The sequence below is a fragment of the Paramisgurnus dabryanus genome, chromosome 23, assembly GCF_030506205.2.
Source record: "Paramisgurnus dabryanus chromosome 23, PD_genome_1.1, whole genome shotgun sequence".
In the NCBI taxonomy this organism is placed as follows: Eukaryota; Metazoa; Chordata; class Actinopteri; order Cypriniformes; family Cobitidae; genus Paramisgurnus; species Paramisgurnus dabryanus.
Window position 1 is genome coordinate 25215424 of NC_133359.1, and position 17605 is coordinate 25233028.

The following is a 17605-nucleotide window of genomic DNA, read 5'->3' on the forward strand; positions in this document are numbered from 1 at the left end:
ACAGGGTGGAAAAATCATTTAACAGCTTTGTTACATCACTGGATCGATCACTAGTAAGATGAGAAAGAAAACCAGGAAGATCATTTAAGATCACAGAATTCTGAAGACGAGAAGAAAAGAGAGAGGCATCTTTACTTTGCAAATCAATCTCATCTGAAGGAGAGTTAACCCTCTGGGGTCTAAGGGGTTTTTAGGGTCCTGGGGAAGTTTTGACATGCACTGACATTTGTGCTTTTTTCAGTTGCTTAAAAACATATTAATGGCAAAAGTCTCATAACACTGTGTTCAGCACAAACTGGACTACAATATTATGTAATCAACATGTATGTACATATTTTTGAGAGAAAAATGTTTAAGCGTGGTTTTTGAAAAAAAACAAAATTTTTAAAGGAACACGCCCACATTTTGGGAATTTAGCTTATTCACTGTACCCCCCAGAGTTAGATAAGTCCATACATACTTTTCCCATCTCCGTGTGTGCTGTAACTCTGTCTGACGCAGCCCGCGCTAGCTTAGCTTAGCACAAAGACAGTAAGTGAATGGCTCCAGCTAGCAAACTGCTCCAAATAAGTGACAAAATAACGATAACATTTTCATATTTATATGTTGTGATTTGTATAGTCACATTGTGTACAAATAATTATTATTATACAATAAGGTGAAAGTAATAGCACAAAGCAAATTGTTTTTCCACAATGAACCCACAGACAGTAGCCAACAATTTTACAAACAAGGTCACTGTTTGTCAAAAATGTAAACTGATTCAATAGCACCGTGAAGGCTACAGTCATGATGCACCGCTTGTTTGTTACTGGGGCGATAGAGCGCGTTCGTGACAACATAATAATTACTAACATTACATAGAGCCCGGGAACAGCTGTAATAGTAGTGTCCTCCCTGTTTATGTAATAGTGTCACTAACATTATGCTACATCTAGCTAATGGCACTGTTACAGTAAACTAGTCGTCTAAAAAAATAACGGAACACTTACCGTAGACACAGGTGATCCACTTTGTCCTGTTTGTACGATCGATGAGATGGCCGTATCCTTCAGCACACGTTTCATTGTCCGTGTGGCAAATTCCATTTTTTGAAAATAGTCGTAATACATTTACTATTTAGCAATCGCTAACTCTGTTACTCCAACTCTGAGCGAACTCTCTGCTCCTCACCACGGGGCTTCTCGCTCAGGTGCTGCAAGCAAATCACTCCACCCAAGCAGCACTGCTTCTCCTGAGAATATAGTTCCCAGTATTATACGATTAAATGATGTCTGTGTTACATATGACCTTGCTATTTGTAAATGATGTGACTATACAAATCACAACATATAAGTAGGAAAATGTTGGCATTATTTTTTTACTTAATTGGGAGCAGTATGCTAGCTGGAGCCATTCACTTCCAGTCTTTGTGCTAAGCTAAGCTAGCGGGGGCTAGTTCCAAAATGTGGGTGTGTTCCTTTAAGTCACTGATATAAGTCCACAAAACTCATTCTAAACATGTATTCCCAAGAATTTTCAAAACAGGATCTAGTAGTCTAGAGTTTTTTTCTTCAAAAAGATGTGAAAATCATTCGGCCTCCCCCACATGGGGGAGCTGTAAGTCATTTTACATGGAAACTACATAGTGTTGCTTTAAAATGTGGCTGGTGCATTTCTCATGCCAAAAGCTAGGACTGTATATTGTAAAAAAACTATCAGGTGTTACAAAAGAAGAAATCTCAGATGCACGTTCAGTGAGGGGCACCTGCCAGTAAACCTTCAGTAAATCTAGTTTAGAAAATCATTCGGCCTACTCATTTACATAAAGCAATATATTAATTTACAATTTCTAAGACACTTTTGCTTGGGAAAGGCCGTATGCGTGGTGTTGGACTTTAAGGCGTCCATTTGCATGTTCATAATTTAGAGGAAAGGCACAAGATACGAATATCTAAGTTCAAATATTTATTGATCAGATATGAAAAAGTTTAACAGCGCTGGGTCCTCTCAAGTAGCGAACAACCAGCTCAGGAAGTAACATGCTTATTTATAAAATATGTGACGTCGATCTTTCTTCAGAAAATCTCCACCCACAAAGGCCGTTCCCCTCGTCCATCTGACTCCATCACCACACCCAATTTTAGCCTGTAGGCAAAGATGGACACACATAGACAAAGAAAAACGTCTCGGTTACGGATGTAACCCTCGTTCCCTGAAGGAGGGAACGGAGACGTCACGTCGTGACCGACGAATTGGGAACTCGCTTAGAGAGACCAATCTGCTTCGAATACTACTAAAACGCCAATGAACTTGGCATTGAGATATTTGCATAATGCTGGCGCCGCCCCGCCAGGTGCGTATATAAGCAGCAGGTGCAAATAAGGAAATTAGCTTCTTTTTCGCTGAGAAAGCCGGAAAGTGAGACCGGCCGTAACAGCAGGTGGCAGCACCTGTGGCGACGGGACGTGACGTCTCCGTTCCCTCCTTCAGGGAACGAGGGTTACATCCGTAACCGAGACGTTCCCTTTCAGTCGGTCACTACGACGTCACGTCGTGACCGACGAATTGGGAATCCCTACCAAAACGCCACTAGGGGCTGACCTCTTCCAGTGTCTGCGTAAAGCCCTCCGGTTCCACTTAAGGATAAGGAGAATTAGGTTTTAAGGCAGAAGGCCGGGCACTAGATGTTCCTTTAACCCCACAGAAGTGCCAGCGACTGGGAAGCGCCCTACCTGAGCGGGATAGGAACGCTGCGGAAGCCACCACCCGTCTTAAGGGTTAATGGTGGGCGAAAGTCAACCGTAGTTGAGGTAAAATGACAGCCGTGGCTGTGTAAGCAAAGCAGTGCTCTGCTAAGGGAAACGTGGGCTAGTAGGATTAACCCCACGGAAAATACTCACAAAGGAACCCGGTGGGACACAATGTGGAGCCCGAGCCAACACGTAGGTTCGCGAGGATGCAGCTAGTGAAGGCTGACAGCCAATGCTCCGCAACAAAGGCTGCCAAGGCAGCGGAGGAAGAACAATTCAAACCATTACGCATTTTTGTTCTGAAGGCCTTCCATACTGACACAGTTATGAAGCATCAGATGGAGGCTGCAAGCCGACCTGTGAGACTGTTCTCCGTGCTCCCCCTGGTGAGGAAAGAACACGAGAGGATACAGGCTCAATACGAACACTGTAAAATCTAATGAACGTATTAGGTGTCGCCCAACCAGCAGCTCTACAGATGTCTGTTAGCGAGGAACCACGAGCTAGAGCCCAAGATGAGGCAACACTCCGTGTGGAGTGCGCTCTCAAATTAAAGGGGCAAGGAATACCCTGAAGATTATAAGCCAGGGCGATAGTATCAACTATCCAATGAGACATCCTCTGCTTAGTGACAGCTTTCCCTTTCTGCTGGCCACCATAACAAACAAAGAGCTGGTCTGAGGTCCTGAGGCTTTGCGTGCGATCCACGTAGAGTCGCAGTGCGCGTACGGGGCACAACAAAGCCACGGTTGGGTCTGCGTCCTCCGGAGGCAGCGCTTGCAAGCTCACCACCTTATCTCTGAAGGGAGTGGTGGGAACTTTGGGCACGTAGCCTGGTCTGGGTCTCAGTGAGACAGCAGGACCAAACTAAAAGCACGAATCGTCAACAGAGAATGCATGTAAATCCCCTACTCTCTTCATGGAGGCCAATGCTATCAGGGTCAGAGTTCTCATTGATAAAAACATCAGACTCGTAGACTGCAAAGGCTCAAAAGGGAGACCTGAAGGCTTCAGCACCATGGACAGGTCTCAGGAAGAAAGAGGGAGGGCGCGAGGGGTTTAGCCTGCGAGCGCCTCTTAAAATGTAATAATTAAATCATGCTGGCCAACTGATCTGTCGTTGATAAGTGAGTGATGAGCAGAAATAGCGGCGATATCAACTTAAATGGCGGAGGGACAGCCTACCATCTAACCTATGTTAAAGATATAAAAGCACAATGTTAATGGGCATTCTCTGGGGTCCTCGCGTTGCGAAGAGCACCGGGTGACGAAAAAGGTTTCTTTAAGCGCGTAAGCCCGTCTTGTGGACGGTGCTCGAACCGCGTCGATGGTGTTAGATACCGCTTGCGATAAATCACCTAAACCTTGCGCGCGCTCAACGACCAAACATGGAAATCCCACAGGTCGGGGCGCGGGTGCCATAATGTGCCCCTTCCTTGAGAAAGAAGTTTTTTCCTCAGGGGAAATCGTCAGGGAGGGGCTGTCGCGAGGAGCATTAACTCTGAAAACCAATTCCTGGTAGCCCAGTACGGGGCGACTAATAAAAGGCTCTCCTCGTCCTGCCTGACTTTGCACAGTGTCTGCGCAATAAAGCTCACTGGAAGGAATGCGTATTTACGCACCCCCCGCGGCCAGCTGTGTGCCAACGCATCCACGCCGAGGCTGCCCTCGGTTAGTGAATAAAATAGGCGACAGTGGGTATCGTCCGGCGACGCAAACAGATCTATCTACGCACAACCGAACTTCTTCCAAATAGCTGGACCGTCTGGAGGTGGAGTCGCCATTCGCCGGGGGCGCAGCTCGGGAAGCGCGTCTGCCGCTGTACTGAGCGAACCCGGGATGTAAATGGCACGAAGGGACCTCAGATGCTTCTGACTCCAAAGGAGGAGATGACGAGCGAGATGCGACAGGTGACGAGAGCGCAAAACCGCCTTAACGGTAAATAACGCAACAGTCGCAATGTTATTGGTGTCGGCTAATACATCCTTCCCTCGCATCTCCATAGCGGAGCGTACAAGTCCCAGATATACAGCGCACCGCTCGCGGCAGTTGGGGTGCTATGCACACCCCTGAGACTGCAAGCCCGTCATACGTGGCTGATCATCCCGTGCTGAGGGCATTGCAATATACAGAATGCCAGGAGACCCCTCAGGGGCATATCTTCTATCGGAAATGCCGGGTCTACCACGGGGAAAAATTGAAATGACACGCAGGTGCAATGTTTACACGGTGTATGTCGGTGTGCCACGCTCTCCTCGAGACTCGATCGTAAGCCAACGCTGAAGCGGTCTCATATGAAGCAGCTCGGGCGGCGTCACAGCCGCAGCATGCTGTCATATGTCCAGGAGCTTCTGAAATTGTTTCAGAGGGACCGCGTACTTCCCTCGAATTAAACCGAGGCAAGTCAGAACTGACTGGTTGCGCGCTCTTGTTAAACACGCCAATTAGTCGATCGAGTCTTATTTCCATACTGAGAAAAAGGATCCTCTGCACGGGGCAAAGTTGCTCTTTCCCAGTCGACCTGAAGACTTAAACGAGCGAGATGCCAAGCATTAACTCTCTGTGTTCGCGCACGTCTGCCAAGAACGGGCTATTATAAGTCGACGTAGAAAAAAGCAGAATGCGAACAACGCTCTCTCTCTGACATTTTAATGCCGTGACTAGCACATGGAGACACGGAGAGAGAGAGAGACAGCTCGAATGGTGTACTTCGTATTAATATGCCCACCCCACGACGCAGAGCGAAAAACGGTCTAAAGCGAGGGGAGATGGACACATAAAGTACACGTCTACAGGTCTAAGGCTGCAAACCGATCTGAATATTGAAATACGAGCCTCGGCGTTATCATCCAAAAAGAACACCTTCGTAGAGCTGGTGCGTAAATCAAATCGATCGTAACCCGCCGCGTATCTTGGGTACTATGAGATAAAGGCTGGAAAAAACCCTATCATCATCATCTCGGTAAGAGGGACCGGCTCGAACAACCTTCGCCAACAGGATATCGACTTTTGCACGCAGTACATGTGCATCGGACGCTTTCACTACAGTGAAACGAAGGCCCGAATTTTGGGGTGTGCCGGATTCGTAACCGAGGCGGATCGTGCGTAAAACCCAACGAAACGGGCTGGGAACTGAAGCCAAGCACCCAGGCACCGTACGAGGAGAAATAGCGACACTACCGAAGTACCCGCGGTGGGGCAGCGAAGCGAGACAGGTGGGACTGCCGGTGCGTCTGCTGTGACAGCATAAACATCTACAGTATGTGTGTGTGACACTGACCTGAGCCCGCTGAGGGTGACGGTCGTCTGGTCTCCTCTGCGGAGAGCGCAGACTCCGATAAGGGTGCTGGTGGTCCGGTCTCCTCAGCGGAGAGCTCGGACTCCTCAGGTCACCCGCTGGCGATAGAGGAGAGGTAGGGTGAGCTGGTGTGTGCCCGCTCACGGCTCTCTCGATCCTCTGGAGACCTGGAGAGGGAAGAGGAATGCACTCTATGTGTGGTTAGTGGGTACCGGCTAAACAGCCGGTGGAACATATGCAAACCAAGGATTTTCCACCCGACCCTCTATCGGGGGAAGGAGCTCCATCTCCTGAAGAGTGATCCTCTGCCAATCCGGGTCGCCCTTCACTGGCCACTTAAACTCCCGATTTTCACGGGAAGCGGCTAAGCGGGCGGGCGAGCTGCTGACGACCGGTTCCCCTGCGCTGCCGAGATGGGGTCCGAGGAGGGGAACGGAGGTGGTCGCCGCAGGACGCCGACGGCGAGAGGCAGACTGAGGAGCCGGCGTGGTGGACCAAGGGCAGCTCTGTTCCGCCGGGGCATGACCTAGGAGATCGCCTCAGTCTGTGCAGCGGAGCTGTACGACTCCCCTGGCTCGCCGAAGAGGCCGGTCTGTGAGACAGGAGCATTCAAGTTGTTCTCGTCTGCGTCCGTCATGTCAGCCAGACACAGCCAAAGGTGGCGATCTTGAACCACTGAGGTGGACATCGCACGACTGAAGGTCGCGGCCTCCCTGGTAATCCTTTGTGAGCCTGCAGCAACGTTATTACGTGCAGGGCTGAAGCCGCCTCTCCGGCATGCCTGATGGGCAGCGTCCGTAACCGGACGACTGTCTACAAACACGGGAGGGGAGGGTTGGGTGGTCCCTCCAGGAACGCATCCCGCTCCACTGAAGGGGTCCCCGCCCCTAGCGGCTCCGTTGGTGAGGGAGGTGAGGGGTGAAAGCTGAACGGCCGGACGGCCGCAAATCACGTCAGCTCTTCGTGCCGTCGGGGAAGAAAGGTACAGGAGGAGAGGACCGAGAGGCCCGAGCAGCTCCGAAGTACCAATCATGTGGGCGGGACGGTTCGGGCGGAGAGGGGTTAACCTTTCCAACTCTACCGTCTCCGCCGCTCGCGGGCACGGCCGCCATCTCCGGAACGACTCTGCCTCGGAGGAAAAATGGACACCCCTCTGATGCTGCAGAAGTGACGGGACCAGCAGGAGGTCCAATGGATTCGGCAGACATCGTAGAACACGACTCTGCAGTCTCCACCGGAGCCTCAACCGGCTAAGGATGAAAAGGCCGGTAGGTGGAGGACGCATCCTCCGTCCTACTCAGCGTAGTGACGCGAAGGGCGCCTTGCGAGCGCTTGACAGCCGCACCATGGCGGCGTCAGCACTGCAAAGGCGCGGACAGCGTTCCCGTAGAAACGACAGTCGTCTCCGCAATCCAAGAGGGTTATGCTCTCACAGAGAGAACAGAAACTCTCCACGAACGCAGCCCCGGAGTGCTCGATGCCTGAGCACGAAGACAGCGCTCGTGACCGTCACTGGGACCCTTATACTTCTCGCATCCAAGATCGCACGGGCGAAAAGCTATCCTGAAAAGGACGCTGATCCCCGCATATACGAGAGAGTGGCTGCCTTTAACAAGGCACAAAGCTCTCTCGTATCACTCTTTTAGGGAAATTCACTCAGATGCTTAGTTGATGAGCGCACAGGAAGGCAACGCACACACTAAACTCAAAACAATAAACAGATGTAGAGCCGTGGAAAAAGCGAAGCGTCCGCTGTGATACTGCTAGTTCAACCAACTTCAGCAATCAAATCCCAACAGAGTAAAGTAGCTTCTCAGTAGCAGATACTGCAGGCTTTCGAAGCGAATAAAAGCAAATTTCCTTATTTGCACCTGCTGCTTATATACGCACCTGGCGGGGCGGCGCCAGCATTATGCAAATATCTCAATGCCAAGTTCATTGGCGTTTTAGTAGTATTCGAAGCAGATTGGTCTCTCTAAGCGAGTTCCCAATTCGTCGGTCACGACGTGACGTCGTAGTGACCGACTGAAAGGGAACAAACTGTTCTCCTCTCATCCCTGGGAGCCCTGCAGTTCCTCTCCAGTACTCCTCCACTTTGAATAGCATGTTATAATGCTTTCTTAGAAACAAATCATTAATAAAACATTCATTTATAAAAAACATAAGCTGTAAGATGAAAGTGATTATTATGTAAAACATATTTCAATATCATGACATCATTTCATTATTTGTAAAATTGGTTATATGAATAAGGCACACATTAACTTCTTTAGATAGATAAACACATATTAAATCTTTTACTGCAATACTACTTCTAAGCAAACACTTTAATCATTATTAAAAACCATCTGTTAGGAAAGAAAACACACACACACACACACACACACACACACACACACATACATACATACAGGAGATTCTGTTTCTTCAAGGTTGAGCTGCCCTGCCCCCATTAGGTTATTCTATATGCAACCTTCATTTCATTGGTTAATACAAATTTATCAAAGACAACATCTTATATTTATTACATCAATTATTCAATGATTAATACTGATTAAGTAAGAAATACATGGCATATTTTATCCTGTGAATATTAAAGCATTAATTAATGACATAGTTCCCTGTTTGCTTTTCTCCCTCAGGCCTCTCTCTTATCTTAACAATCTCCAGACGTAAATTCCTAAATTCCTCCTTGCAGCACACACACAAAAGCTGGTAACCTTCCACTCTCGAACATAAACACCTCATTTTTACATAATAGCTCAGTGCATATATGAAACACACACTGTTTATAGAATAAAATGATCAGTTAAAGAAATATAAAAATGGAACAAAATCAATTTCCACAGTCCTTATTTGGACATCTTTGTAACTTTAACACTTTTAGCAATTAGCAAGATTGATAAAACAACATAAAAATCCCACAATTCCCTCTCTTGACCTCTGAAAGAGGTCACACATTTTCTTCTCCATCCTCCTCGAGGTTCTGTACAACTTCATTCTTGTGGACTCAAATCCACACAGGAAACGTAAACTATAATATTATACGAAACTTTAAGAAAATCAACAGTAATGTAAAATGTAATAATTATAGAAAACTCAAAACTCTTAAGCATTAAAATGTTAAACAGGTTATACTGAATATATGGCAATTGTGATATTCAGGTCTCTAAACCCTTCTGTAAGGATTTCCAGCACTTTGTGGAAATCCAATTTATCCAGGCCACACCCCAGCCGGGGAGTGCATACACTTGTTATGTTTTCTTTCTCACACCACTCTCTCATACATCTGAGGCTGTAGGTAAAATTCTCATATGTTGGTAAATCAGTACAATTTTGTTTTATTATTAAATGAAAAATCAATCTGCCGTCGTCCTCATGGGTAACTGCACATTCACCTGTGTGTTTGTTCTGTCTTACAACCTTTTGTGTACCGTACTTCGCTTTGAACTGTACGGCTATACCTGCTCCGTAGGCACAATCTGTGCTCACACAGTGTGCTAGGGGTTCTGTTACTGGGCTGGAAAAAATGTCACCTTTTTTATGCACAATTTTACAGAGTGTTTGTTGACTTTGTTGTTGGTGTTGTGTGAGTGTTACCCCTGATGTGTTACCACTTCCTGTTTGTCCTCTCTGTATTCCAGCTGATTCACTTTCACTTTCAACACTCTCCCTCTCTTGGACCTGAGTCCTCAGGTCCACACCTTTGTCTATTAGAAACCCAATCATCATATATAACTGCTGGGTTGTTCCCACAATGTTGTTGTGTGGTAGCCTGTCACGAAAAATTTTCAATCATAGCAGTTAGTTTGTCAGATGAAACGTCATGTGTTAGAGGCAGGATGGGATCCTGCACCACGTCATGCCTTGGACCTGGAAACTGTCGACCTGTAAGCAATTCAAAGGGTGTGAAACCAGAAATCCTGTTAACAGAAGAGCGAATAGACATTAATGCAATTGGTAATGCGTCAAGCCATGTTATTTTTGTCTGTGCACATAGTTTGTCAAGTCAAGTTTTAATGTCAAAGTCAGGTTCAGTATTTCATCTTTGCTCTAACATTGGGGTGATAAGCAGCCCCGAAACTATATGTCAATTCCAGTGCGTGTTTGTCAATTTTGTCAGATCTAACTTTGTCTTGGGAAACCATGGTTGGGGATATAATTGGTTTATCAGGCAGTTGACAACAGCCACGTCATTAGGTACCTTCACAGCCTGTAGTATGTGTCAGGCTTTGCTAGCATTTACTATAGGCCGGCCTTTCCTGGTTTCAAACCCACCTATCTGCCATATGGCAGTTCCATATATACTGCACCAATCACATATGCAGATTCACTATAAACAATCACCCTCTCTTCACCAGTGTAGTGCAAGGCTTTGATTACAGCTGTCATTTCAGCTCTCTGTGCTGACCGTTTACCTTTTAATCTACCACTCAGTCGTGTTACAAAATCACCCACAACTTGCTCAACCACAGCAAAGCCTGCCTTGAATTTGTCATTTGCTGCTCTGAAACAACAACCATCTGTAAACAGTTTGATTAACGGTGGGGTAGTTGTCAGTGGTACCGCGAACAAACCATCTCTCAATTTATTTGCTTTTTCAGTCAATGGTATAACAATTATAATTAATTACAATAAGAATAATTTGTATATCAGTCAATGGTATACAATCCTGCGGCTCACCCTCAGTAATTAGATCTGCCATGTGAACACCTTCATGCACATATATGATGTCTGGGCTGGCGATTTCCTTAAATACAAAGTTGGTCACAATAATCAGTTATTTTCTATACTCACAGCTTTTCTTGTTTACCTTTTATAGTGTTCTATGGTGTTCTTTTTTTCTTTTTCAATTTATTTCTTATATCTATTTTAATTTCCTTTCTGCCATAGCTGTTCTATGCCATATATATTTGCTTTTTAGCCTAATACCATCAGTGGAATTCTGACTTCCTCTGTAGATACCAAATTTAACTATGCATTTCTTCCTGTCAGATTAATAGGAGTCTGATTTGATTTCAGAACAGGTAGTCACACCTAACAACAAAGTTCTTGATCAGCCTTTAAATTTGTCTAGCTGATTTTCTCATAAAGATTGTCTGTGTCCCTATAGTAACAAGGTCTTTACTAAACATTGAACGGCTGTTTACTCTTTCCCCTTTTTCACTCAAAGGCTCGTATGAAGATGAAAAAGTTCAGTGTCCAGTGAAATATTGTCCAGTTTCTCTTGCCTCCAAGAACATTATTGTCTTTGTTAGTCTCTTTCTGGATTCCACTCAGTCTTTTTGGTGTTTCATCCTTGTAAATGTCTCTGACCATATGCAGTGCCCCCTTCACTGCTTTAGTTCAAGTATAGTCCCATTCAAATAGAATGTGCTTTCAGTCCAGTTTATGAGTTACTCCTCTCTTTGCAACTCCAGCACTTTGATGTCACACACAGTTTTTCATTGTCTGTTTCTTGCCAGCTTTTATTCACTTTCTTGAATGTCAAAGGATGAGAGCTTTCAGCCTTTCAAGGTTTAACTTAACCCATTGCAAAATATTGCCTTTCAATTTAAAATAAAATTTATCTTGTGACCACCTTCCATCATCAGATGAAGACTCCTCTTCATTTTGTTAAATCTTTTGTCCTTTATACAATTTATCTGTGTCATTCACCTTTTAACAATTTTCTGTCCTTGTTTAATTGTTCATCTTTATTTCCACCTTTAATAACTTGGTCTCTACTCTTTTCTGTAATTTGTTGTTTTTCTTTCAAAGCTTCGCTTCTGTCGTTCTGCTAGATTTTGCTTAATCCCATTTATGGTTTTAACAGACTCATTATATCACAGACACACTACATTTTCACACAAATAAAATCTACATCTACATTTAATTCACCGCTATTGATTTGAAAAACAGGCTGTTGCATTGGGGCTTTGGCTTTCTCATAAGGAGGAGGTGTGTGCAAGGAGGGGTAGATCGATTTCACTGGGGTTGGAGCTGGAGGAGGAGCCGTAGTTGTCACACTTGAGTCTGGCTGACTGTTTCCTTGTTTAACTTCCTGTTGCTTTGCAGCTGCACCACTGTAAACTTCCCATTTTCTATTTGATTCAATAGCCTGCATGGCAGCAGCAACCAGAGCTAATCTCGTCCAAATTCTCAACTCTTTCTCTTAGTCTTTTACAGTTGGTCCCTTTCCAAACTATTATCATTTTTTCCATGGCACATACACCGGTGAACACACATATTCATCACACTCTTTCTGAAATTCAACCATTCTTTATACAACTGTAAATACAATTCCTCTATATATATACAACGTCAAAATGAAATATACCAAAATACAACTGCAGAATCAAGTGCACAATGGAATTTCCTGGGCCTGTAACCCAAAGGTTTCCACACCCTTAATTTAATACTGTACTCAATTAGATGATTTCTAGGACTTTCACCTAAAGGTCTCTCAACCCATAAATTTAATACTGTACTCAATTAGATAATTTCGAGGACTTTCACCTAAAGGTCTCTCAACCCATAAATTTAATACTGTACTCAATTAGATAATTCCTAGGACTTTCACCTAAAGGTTTCTCAACCCTTAAATTTAATACTGTACTCAATTAGAAAATTCCTAGGACTTTCACCTAAAGGTTTCTCAACCCTTAAATTTAATACTGTACTCAATTAGATAATTTCTAGGCCTTTCACCTAAAGGTCTCCCAACCCTTAAATTTAACAAAAAAATTCAAAGATTTCAAAAAGTTTTTCACTCTGATCAATTCTTATTGTTTAAATAATTAATTTCAGTTCGGAGCTCCTTATCAACACAATTAATTTGGTATATGTCCAATAGCAGAATTTGATATAACAGGTTTCTGCTTACCTTTATTTTAGAAGACCGGTCTTTTGTGTTGAAATGGAGCCCTCCCTTACTCTGGTTTCTTCAATGTGAAACCCTCCTTCCTCTCACTCTCTCCTTTCCCTCCACAAAACGTCGGCGGTCACCAATTGTTGGACTTTAAGGCGTCCATTTGCATGTTCATAATTTAGAGGAAAGGCACAAGATACAAATATTTAAGTTCAAATATTTATTGATCAGATATGAAAAAGTTTAACAGCGCTGGGTCCTCTCAAGTAGCGAACAACCAGCTCAGGAAGTAACATGCTTATTTATAAAATATGTGACGTCGATCTTTCTTCAGAAAATCTCCACCCACAAAGGCCGTTCCCCTCGTCCATCTGACTCCATCACCACACCCAATTTTAGCCTGTAGGCAAAGATGGACACACATAGACAAAGAAAAACAAACTGTTCTCCTCTCATCCCTGGGAGCCCTGCAGTTCCTCTCCAGTACTCCTCCACTTTGAATAGCATGTTATAATGCTTTCTTAGAAACAAATCATTAATAAAACATTCATTTATAAAAAACATAAGCTGTAAGATGAAAGTGATTATTATGTAAAACATATTTCAATATCATGACATCATTTCATTATTTGTAAAATTGGTTATATGAATAAGGCACACATTAACTTCTTTAGATAGATAAACACATATTAAATCTTTTACTGCAATACTACTTCTAAGCAAACACTTTAATCATTATTAAAAACCATCTGTTAGGAAAGAAAACACACACACACACACACACACACACACACACACACACACACACACACACACACACACACACACACACACACACACACACACACACACACACACACACACACACACACACACACACACACACACACACACATACATACATACAGGAGATTCTGTTTCTTCAAGGTTGAGCTGCCCTGCCCCCATTAGGTTATTCTATATGCAACCTTCATTTCATTGGTTAATACAAATTTATCAAAGACAACATCTTATATTTATTACATCAATTATTCAATGATTAATACTGATTAAGTAAGAAATACATGGCATATTTTATCCTGTGAATATTAAAGCATTAATTAATGACATAGTTCCCTGTTTGCTTTTCTCCCTCAGGCCTCTCTCTTATCTTAACAATCTCCAGACGTAAATTCCTAAATTCCTCCTTGCAGCACACACACAAAAGCTGGTAACCTTCCACTCTCGAACATAAACACCTCATTTTTACATAATAGCTCAGTGCATATATGAAACACACACTGTTTATAGAATAAAATGATCAGTTAAAGAAATATAAAAATGGAACAAAATCAATTTCCACAGTCCTTATTTGGACATCTTTGTAACTTTAACACTTTTAGCAATTAGCAAGATTGATAAAACAACATAAAAATCCCACAGTGGAGGCGGGAAAGCTCCTGAGTAATCAGTGATTGACAGCTGAGGAACAAAATAGTTGAATAATGAGCCACATAATGAGCCTTGTGGGGATGTTCAACAGGAATGTAACTTTCTCTGTAGTAAAACCATGATAAGGTTTACTTTTCAATATAATGTATAGGTATAAGTTACCTTTTAAAAACCATAGTAGCCTTATCATGGTAAAGGTACTGTTTGGCCATCGTAAAGTGAACACAGGGTTAGTGTTTGGTTGGGCAGTGAGAGGTTTTCTTTTGTGCAGTAAAAAGCTCAAAAGAACAACTGCCTATCGTTGTCTGGACTTTTATTTGTGTTTTTGTAATCATTATAGTAGAAACTCAACAAGGGACACTCGTGATAAACTTATCAATGTTTGTTTACAGCTGCCACCATTACCTCACGTGTTGATCATGAATGTAGTGAACGTGTGCACACGTGAGTGATCCTGTATTTAATAAACTTGCTGTGCGGAGATATACGCTTAAGGAATAAAATAAGGATTGTACTGTTTGCAATCGCGTATTTTATAAGAACACCAAAAAGCGCGTCGAGTTTCCTGACTTGTGTGTTTGTGTATGTGCGTTCCAAATGCGTGAAGTGTTTAACGGAAGAACACAAAACAATCGCGTCTGGAGATACCGACATCGGATGAAACAACAAGGAATGGGAGGGACTGGATTGTGGATTGCGCATCCATTGACTGCAGGAGGCACGAGTCATGCATATGGATGTCTCTGCTCATTCACTTCAATAGGGGGGTGTGGCGATCTCATCTCATTACAGTTAAACAGGTAACAGGAGAAAGACGGTACCTCTACTTCTTCTCATACAGTTTACACCGAATGACAATATCTGTTTTCAATGTCACTTACATAATTTAAAAGGAGACATTCCAAGCCAACACATCCTCACCCCATGTCGTCAATATTTGACGACACTTGACCATTCGTCAATATGTGACGGGGAGGGTATACCTTTCGCGTCATTTTTTGACGAACTGGGGACTTCAATACTATTACGTCCGTTGCATTCTCTTTCCTATTTTCTTACCATTTTCGCGTCGGTTTAGGGTTAGATTACGCAAAATTAAACAGTGTACGCGAAATTAAACAGTGTACGCGAAATTAAACAGTTGTCACCTGGCGTTGGGGTTAGAAACAGTTGTCACCTGGCGTTGGGGTTAGAGTTAGGTTTGGGTAGGGATGTCATTATGTAAATCTAACCCTAAACCGACGCGAAAATGGTAAGAAAATAGGAAAGAGAATGCAACGGACGTAATAGTATTGAAGTCCCCAGTTCGTCAAAAAATGACGCGAAAGGTATACCCTCCCCGTCACATATTGACGAATGGTCAAGTGTCGTCAAATATTGACGACATGGGGTGAGGATGGGTTGTCCAAGCATTATGTAGACATTTATCTTTTGTTTCTATGACATGTATTCATTAAGTTACAGTTAATTTTTCTGACGCGTTTCTGAAAGGACTTCACTGAGGGAGAGAGAACAAAACGCGCATCATGTTTATTTTCTTAATTATGCGAAAAGCACAACATTCTGTTTTTATTGGGAGTGGACAGAAAAAAACTAGACACTTTAACGTTTTAAATGATGTAAATCATATCTGTATGTCAAAAATCAGCAGAGTAATTTAAGTCTCTTTGCGGAGTGATTGAAAAATAAAGAGTTTGCGGCGCCTGCGCCGCAGTCGACTCCAGAGTTTTAGGGCGTTTTCACATTAGCACTTTTGGTGCGCACCCGGGTTCGATTGAGATCAGAGTTCGGTACATTTGGATGATGTGAACGCTGTCTTCCGAACTCTGGTGCGCACCCGTGAAAAGTACTCGAGTCCGCTTAAAAAGGGTGGTCTGGGGTCCGGTTCATGTGAACTCCAGATCGGTTCGCTGCTAATGTGAGCGCAATCGTACCAAATCGCGGAAGTGAAGCACTGGTAATTACGTATTATATGGAATGTCCCACCAAAACAGACATGTGTGTTTGTGTGCGTGCACTTACCTTGTCAACAAAATGCATAGAATGCTTGCTTGACTTTTTTTCTTATTTTTTTAAACCTTTGGTTTTGTTTTCAAAGAAATAATACAGAAACGCACTTGCGTCTGTCTGCCCTAAACATACTAAAGTCGTTTTTATGACAACGTTCTGTCCGCCGACGTCAATTTTTGCGGAGGCATTCAGAAATCATCTCTCAGCTTGCAGTTCGTCAATCACGCTTGTCGTCTTCTCGTTTACAGCGGTTGCCAAGCAACATGAGAACGCGCCGGCTGCAGCTTGATGATGCAAGCGTACCGCGGTTCGGATGCAAAAATAATAATGCATGGGGAGGGGGGAGCAATCGAACTTGGGTTCGGACCAGGCAATCGCACCAAATGTGAAACCGCTCTTAACTACTAAGCAGAGGTGGAAAGAGTAATAAAATATTGTACTCAAGTAAAAGCAAAGTTACTTTAATAACATTTTACTTAAGTAAAAGTAAAGTTACTGGTCCAAAAATCTACTCAAGTAAGAGTACAAAGTAAGTCACTTTAACTTTACTCAGAGTAAAAGTTCCTTTTTTTTTACAGCGGGGAGAGGTGGAGGATTCTAGTATAGTTAAAAACGACAATGGAATATAAATCTCAAACTAGTTGTTTTTACTTGTAGGAACATCTTTTCAATTAAAGTGCAATAACAAAAAGTTAATCAAATAATAAGCTTTTTTTATAACTAAGAAACATTTATGGAATTGTTTAATGATTTTTACATGTGAGTTATGCACTTTTGAAGCAAAAATAATATGAGGTCAGCAGCTAGTAAATACAATCACTATAGTAAAGTTGTAATTGATGTATTGCTGGTAACATACATTATTTTATATAGTTTAAATGACCATATAATGAGATGAGTGCCATGGCTTTACACTTTTATCCTTTACACGTTTATTGTCTTCTAGCTTCCCTAACCTGGGTACCTGATGTCTAAAGACCTTTATTCTTCTTTCACTCTCTCTCTCTCTCTCTCTCTCTCTCTCTGCAATGTGTAATGACCTGCGCATTCTCGAGGACGTTCTTAAGTTGTGTTTGACTTGCCGCGAAGCTGTTAGACCTCGGAAGATAATGTGCATATATTAAACACGCATCGTGCAAATGAGCGGTAAAAACCCGGTCGGCAATTCCATACTCAAGAGCATGAATCCTACCTTTCATATGAAAGAAACACTCGCTTCGCGTCAGTGGAAAGTGGTCGCTTCAATATGGCCAGGGGTTTCTTTCATAAGAATTGAATTGAGGC